General features: G+C 45.3%; 1 protein-coding gene across 2 annotated transcripts in view; it reads left to right on the plus strand.

Moving 5' to 3' along the window:
- LOC113482039 (carnosine N-methyltransferase 2) overlaps nucleotides 1-4,049 on the plus strand; it is a 36,653-nt gene extending 32,604 nt beyond the window's left edge. For both annotated transcript variants that reach the window (XM_026852301.1, XM_026852300.1), the window contains one exon: nucleotides 3,933-4,049. The gene's annotated coding sequence lies outside the window, so the exon portion shown is untranslated. The remainder of the gene's footprint in view (nucleotides 1-3,932) is intronic.
- The last annotated feature ends 2,370 nt before the right edge of the window (nucleotides 4,050-6,419 follow it).

Genomic DNA, 6,419 nt, shown 5'->3' on the forward strand with positions numbered 1-6,419 from the left:
CACATCACCAAGCCAGTGGCTGTACAAGTCACACTGGTTGCCTTCATCAACCAAAATCCTAATCTCATCATAATCTTCAGAAGTTCCTGACAGGAGCAGTTTACATCAGATATGCTGGCTGGCACCCATTGTACGTTTCCTCTGGAAGCAGGGAAATGGCCCAGCAGAAAGCTCTTCCCAGAAGCCTGAATGACCCGTGGGGACTGTATTGTCACCTGTGCAAAGCAAAGTGGCTTTTATGGCTCCATACGTCTGGGCAGTGCATGGATGGCTGAGGTGCTAGCCAACCTTTGGCCTGGGTTGAGGGAAACGGCAGAACTCAACAGCTTTATAACTTTCCCATTGCTCTCTAGGAAGTACAAAACGAGCTACATTTGGACTGAATACTTGATAAAAATAAATAATTTGAAGGCTTCATTTGGCCTTGATTTGATGTATCCTGGTAATGACAAGGAAATTTAGGTGTAGTGGTAAACCTGGGGAGCTTGGCCTTCAGCACTGGCTATCCAGTTGAAGCTCAACATAAAATTACCTCAAAAATGTGTGTGATATGACAGAATTTGTTGGGTTGGTCTAGACAAGCTGTCTAGGGAGACCAGCAGTGAAGTCTGTTAGATGAACAAACTCTTATTGCCATTCCCTCAGCACCCCTCAGACATTTACTGTATCTCATACATCTCTGTGCTTTCTTAAATTTTCGATCTCTTGCACTTGAACATGATCTAGCAAGACAGTCCAATGAAAAACCTACATTAGACCACAAATGAGAAGTATACCAGTGGGACAAGGATTAGCATAGCAGCTTTGGTCTCAAGACAATTGAAGGCGGTGCCAAATCATGGTGAAGAACCCACTCCTTGCACCCCATTATTGCAATTGCAGCAGCTTAGACCTGGGTGCTCACTGGTCCACCCACCTCTCCACCCTGAAGTTTGAGAGATGTTTTCTATTGAGTTCATAAAAGAAACACAATGCAGAGTCCCCTGACTGTGGCAATGGGTTCAATCAGTCTTAGTCCATTAGCTTAAATAATCAATAGCTGTAAGTGCCGTAATGTCGTCTCCTCCTTCATCACAAAAGCTGAAAAGATACAGAAGGCCATGTGTAATTATGAGCACTCTCTCCATTAACTTTAGGAAAATTAAACAGCCACTATTTGGGTGTCTGACAGGTTACTTCTCTCAGTAAACCTAGCACATCCAGCTTAAACAGAGCTCATCAGTGGAAAACTAAGGCATATTTTTGTCAGGGGTTTTCATGGCATTAGCATGTTACTACAACACCCAGAAGTTCAGGATGTGTTTTGGATGGCACAGCTGCATCTTCCCTGATGCAGGAGGGTCCCCTTCTCTTTGTGGTACTGAGCTTAGCTGTGGGGACCTGAAACAGAGATATGCTCCTGTTTCTGAATGACTGCTAAAGATCCCAGTTCCTTGCTCTGGAGTAAGAAAATCTTTGAGGTGAATTGCAACAAATCACACCAAGGAAAAATAAATAAGTAAATAAATAATTCATCATCATCATCACCATCTTCATTATATCCCTTCTTCCCAAATTTTCTACCTTGTTCCCATGCTGTAAAACCTGTCAGGAAAAAGGTGGCTCCAAAGTTTTATATTAAGCTCCTTTTAAAGCCACTGTGGATGGTAGATTTAGCTGTTAAGAGTGCTTGATGTCTGCATTTTGGAGGGTCCAAACTAAGTCCAGGTCAGTTCTTCACAGCCTGCTGAGTGCCCCCAAAGTCCTGACCATGACGTCAGAAGCAGAGAAGCTGGAGGCTCTGTGGAAATGCTGAGTCCTGGTGCACAAAGGAGACCAGGCTCATCTGTAGAGATTGGGACAGTCTTTGTTACCCTCTCAGCAGCCCCAGCTGCCTAAACTCCTTTTCTGCCCCTTTTTTGCCCACCCTGGGGTGCTTGGCTGGTAGCAGGGTTCCTGTCCCGCTCATTCCTCCATTGCTGCTGGCAGTGTCGGTGACCTTGTCAGCTCTCAGGCTCCTCTGCCAGCACTGAATTTGGATGGGGAAGCAACTCCAGCCTGGGCGAAGGGTGAAGATCACTTTTTAGGAGACAGTGCATCAGGGTACTGGCCCGGGAGGTGCTGTGGGGTTTGGTGCAGGGAGGGGTTTGACTGCAGCAAAGACAGATGCTGCAAATGCCCTGGTGATGATTCCCAGTGTGAAATCCAGATCCAGGGGGAGGTCTGGGGACTGCAGTGCGGCAATGCATTCAACACCCAGGACACCCACAGCTGAGACCTTGGCTCTGTGTGGCCACAGTCCTCTCTCCTTGCTTAAAACATGGTGAGCTCTGGCTCTTCCCCAGCTCAGCCCAGGGGTCCCAGCACTGGCAAAGCCGTGCCCCAACCATGGGCTACCTCCATCTCCAAGGACAGCCCAACATCTACACATGGGACCAAGGCCATAGAACCCCTGGATGTGATGGAAGGTTATAAAACTCAACCTGTCAGAGGATGAGCGCAAAACTCAGCGCAAAGCACTGGCTACCTAAGATGCTGTTTACAGGGTAGCTGTAATGACTCATAAAATCATTTATGAATATTTCAAGCATGAAAATTTGCATTGCATTTCTGCATTCTGTAAATGTTCCGGGGTTTCTGAGTGAATTATTTTTCAACCTTAATTATAGCATCATTTATTTCTTTTCAGCGGGTACAAGCATCCTCCAAATTAACGGTACATTCCTATTAATGTTCCGTTTCGGATGTGGCAAAATGGTACATTCATCCCCAAATACAACTAGGCCAATGAACTAAAAAATAGGTGATTAACAGAAGCCCAATTCCTGGAATAAATCAAAGATTTGATGTAGAGGTTCTTGTCTCCCCAGTGACTGTCTTAATCCCTGGTTTATACGCTTATCTGCAGCGAATTTCTTTCTGCCAAACGCTTTCATTTTTGCACAAAAGCAAAACAAAAGGCAATTAAGTCCCCGTGGAACAAACCCAAATGTTTCACAAAATGAAATTCTTGTTTTCTGGCTGGCCTTAAGGTCATTTACTTTGGGAGGAGGCTGTTGTACTTCGGTCTGCAGCATAACTGCACCCGAGGGCATCAGTGCCGCAGCACCTCTGAGAAGGATACCTGGGGGTCTGTGATTATCCCCATACCAAAAACCTGGGTGGTCTCAGACTATCTCTCTCCCCAAAAATCCCTCTGTTCTAAGCCACTGACAAAAACATGGTGAAAAAGGATAATTGTGACTGGACTGCTTTGCTGGCTCAGGTAGCAACTGAGCTCCTTCATCAGAACTGGTGCTTTCATCTTGTGGGTGACCAAACCCAGCAATTCTGCCTTGCCATTTTTTACCTGACTAGATGGTTTCTTTCCATCAGGAGCAGTAAATATATATTTTCCTTCATTTTTTCTCCTTACCCACCCGCCCTCTGTGACAGCAGCTGCCCATCGTGCAGGACAGCCCATGGATGATGCAAACCCATGATGCAAACCTGGGACATTGCAGGGGTACATCCCCTACCCCATCATGCTGCTGCCTGGAGGAGGCAGATTCTGCCCAAGCCACTGATCACCTCTCTTCTTTGCCTGAATTAGTATTTTACACCACAGCAACTGTTTATGCTGCAATTGGAGCTTTTCTCCTAATTACTAAGAAACAGCAGCAAGAAGCCTGTGAGAAAGTACTGCTAGCTGAAGTATGTGAAAACAGGATGAGCACTTGGGTTTTATTTCATATATCCACCCAGCTACCAATCATTTTGGGGCTTCTCCAAGCACCCGCTTGCATTTATAGGCATCAGTGGACTTCTAGCCCTCATGGACCTTGGCCTGTGGACTTACTTGATAACATATCACAGTGTTTATGCAAATGGCCCTGCCCTTACACTTATCTCCTATTTTCTTCTGCTTTCAGTGCTGTTCTCAGACTTTGTTTGTTTGTGGTTTTTTTTTTCAGTTCCCTCGATGATACAACAGGGACAACTCTTTTTGCCTGGAGCTGGACAACTGTCACTTGTAAGTGAGGGACTGCTCTCAGATCAGTTAGAGTCAACAGGAGTATTTTACACATATATCCTGAAGACAGAAGCTGGAGAAATGCCACCTGTAGGAGTTATAAGCTATGCAGGTGTCTTTGAGTTTTAATCATAGCAACATTTGGAACCCCACAAACCTTTTCTGACACCTCTGCAACAATGTTGGAGGCAAAAGGAAGATTGTCCCCACCGAACAGAAACACAGATGAAGGAGGTGGCCGCAAGCTGTGCAGGGGTGAGGCTGGAAGTCCCCTGGGTTTGCCTTAGCCCTTACTTACTACATTACCCTTTCTATGGTTTGTGCTATGGTTTTCACTTCTGGGGAATTCTGAGTTTTGGCTCATTGTTAGAAATTTTTTTGGGAGGTTGGCTTTTGTTTGGGGGTAAGGATTGTTTGGGGGTTTTTTCTTAACCCATCACAGCTGGGAGGGGACAGTGACGGCTGTTCTCATGCTCCTTTTTATAAAACACATCCCTAACTTGCCCCCACTTTCTCTTTACTATGCGGGTCACAGCCATGGGCTCTGGCCCACAGCTCTCAGTCTGCTTTGTGCACTTTCTAGGAAAATTTAGGCAGGAGAGATATAAACTCTGAGCCCAGCTGGATCAGGGTTTACTGTGAAAGCTGCTACCCCTACATCTAGTCAGAAGCGAAGAGACCGACAAGAACTGCCCTTATGCTATGTTCTGGAGGGTGGTACGTGTCTTGGGGAAAATGTTTTACTGTGGTGGAGGAAATGCCAGGTTTTCTGTGTGTGATGGGATCAGTCTGACTGACACTTCATGATCTGCTTAAAATTGTTAATTGACAGGGAGGGTTGGACTTGTAGGCACCCCCAAAATAGGAGTGTCCTTTGTGGAGCTCATGACTGGGTGCTGATGCAGCTCTAGTCTGGATGAGACATTGTGTGTAAAAGAAAGTGGCTGGAACAGGACGTCAGATCAGGGGGTGTTGTTTGCAGGCTCAAATAGTGGGGAATAAATAAATAATCCCCAGCTGCTCTGATGATTTTTGCATGTTTCCACATGTTTATTCACCTGTGGCTGTGCAGATGTTTGCCTCTGGAAAGCCAGAGCTGGAGCATTTTTACGTTTACATGCTTGGAGGTTGGAGGCTGAAGTTTTAACCTCATGTTACTAGGAAGTGTCCCATGGCCAGGGGTACAACCACAGGCCAGGTCTCCCTTTTCTGGGTTCTGAACAGCATGGTTAGTAAAATCCATTTAATATAACATGATGGTGTATTTTTTTCAACTATCTATCTTTGACATAACTGCTACGCTTTAATGAGTTTCAGTTTGCGTTGCATTTTCATGTCCCGTACCCATCCTTGCGTATCCTAACCTGAAAGATGTTCCCTGTCACTCTTCCCTACTTGTCCTGCTCTACCCTGAATCTAGATGTGGCTGCACCAGGGAAACAAGCACCCATAGCATGACAAGGAAGTGAACTCCTATCACTGAAATCAGGACCAGATTATGAAGTTCTTTTCTTACTTGTCCTTTTGTCACCATTAACTTCACCCTGGGTTAGAGCAGAGAAAAAATCAAACCCAAGTAAAACACTGGATATGATCCACAGAACAGTCTAATCTCAGAGTTGGGATTGCAAAGAGGATTCCTGCTCAGTAAAAGCATAAATGCACGTATATATAAACTCAGAGGCTTTTGTCTGTGGGAAGATGAGAGGTGAATAAGGATCAAAATAACAAGATGGCAATGTAGCTTCTAATAAAACCCTGATACCTTTAGAGTACCTGGTTGCAGGTTTATTTAATCAGGAAAATAGCTAGGAGTTTAAATAACTTGCAATATAAAGCCTCCACAAAGGAGAGAGTGGGCAGACTGAGTTGGATGTGTCGGTATCTTGCAGGAGGATATGATGCTTGAAAGAAGCAGTGACACATGGAAACTGCCTACAATGGCACCGCCTGGATTGAGGCGAGAGATAGAAATGGTATTAAAAAAAAAAAAAAAATATTACAAGCAACAGTTGTAGGCCTGCAGGGCAGAAAGGGAAGGGAGAGCAGGAAGCATTGCAATAGATAAGGAGGGCGAGTGAAAAGGCGATCACGCCACGCCAGGAAAGGCAATTACTTGTGCTGTCACAGAGGTGGGAGCTCAGAGGATGCAATCGGCGACCATGGGTGGCTGCGGGCCCCATTAAGCTGCCTCCTTCCAGGTACACCCTGCTCCAAGATGATGGTCAGGCTACCTGCAGACGTCCCTCACAGCCCTCTTCTCCCACACATAACCTGAAAAATTCCTTTTCGGACAAAACTCTTCATGTCTGGCTTCATCATAAATAAATACACCTTCAGTTTAATGCTTGAGGAAACAACAGACATTTCTTTTGGAATGACTTTTCACAGAGGGGGGAAAATCCACAGTACTTTTACTTCTAGGGAA

Source organism: Athene cunicularia (genome assembly GCF_003259725.1).
Source record: "Athene cunicularia isolate RWA chromosome 7 unlocalized genomic scaffold, athCun1 chr7_part1, whole genome shotgun sequence".
NCBI lineage: Eukaryota > Metazoa > Chordata > Aves > Strigiformes > Strigidae > Athene > Athene cunicularia.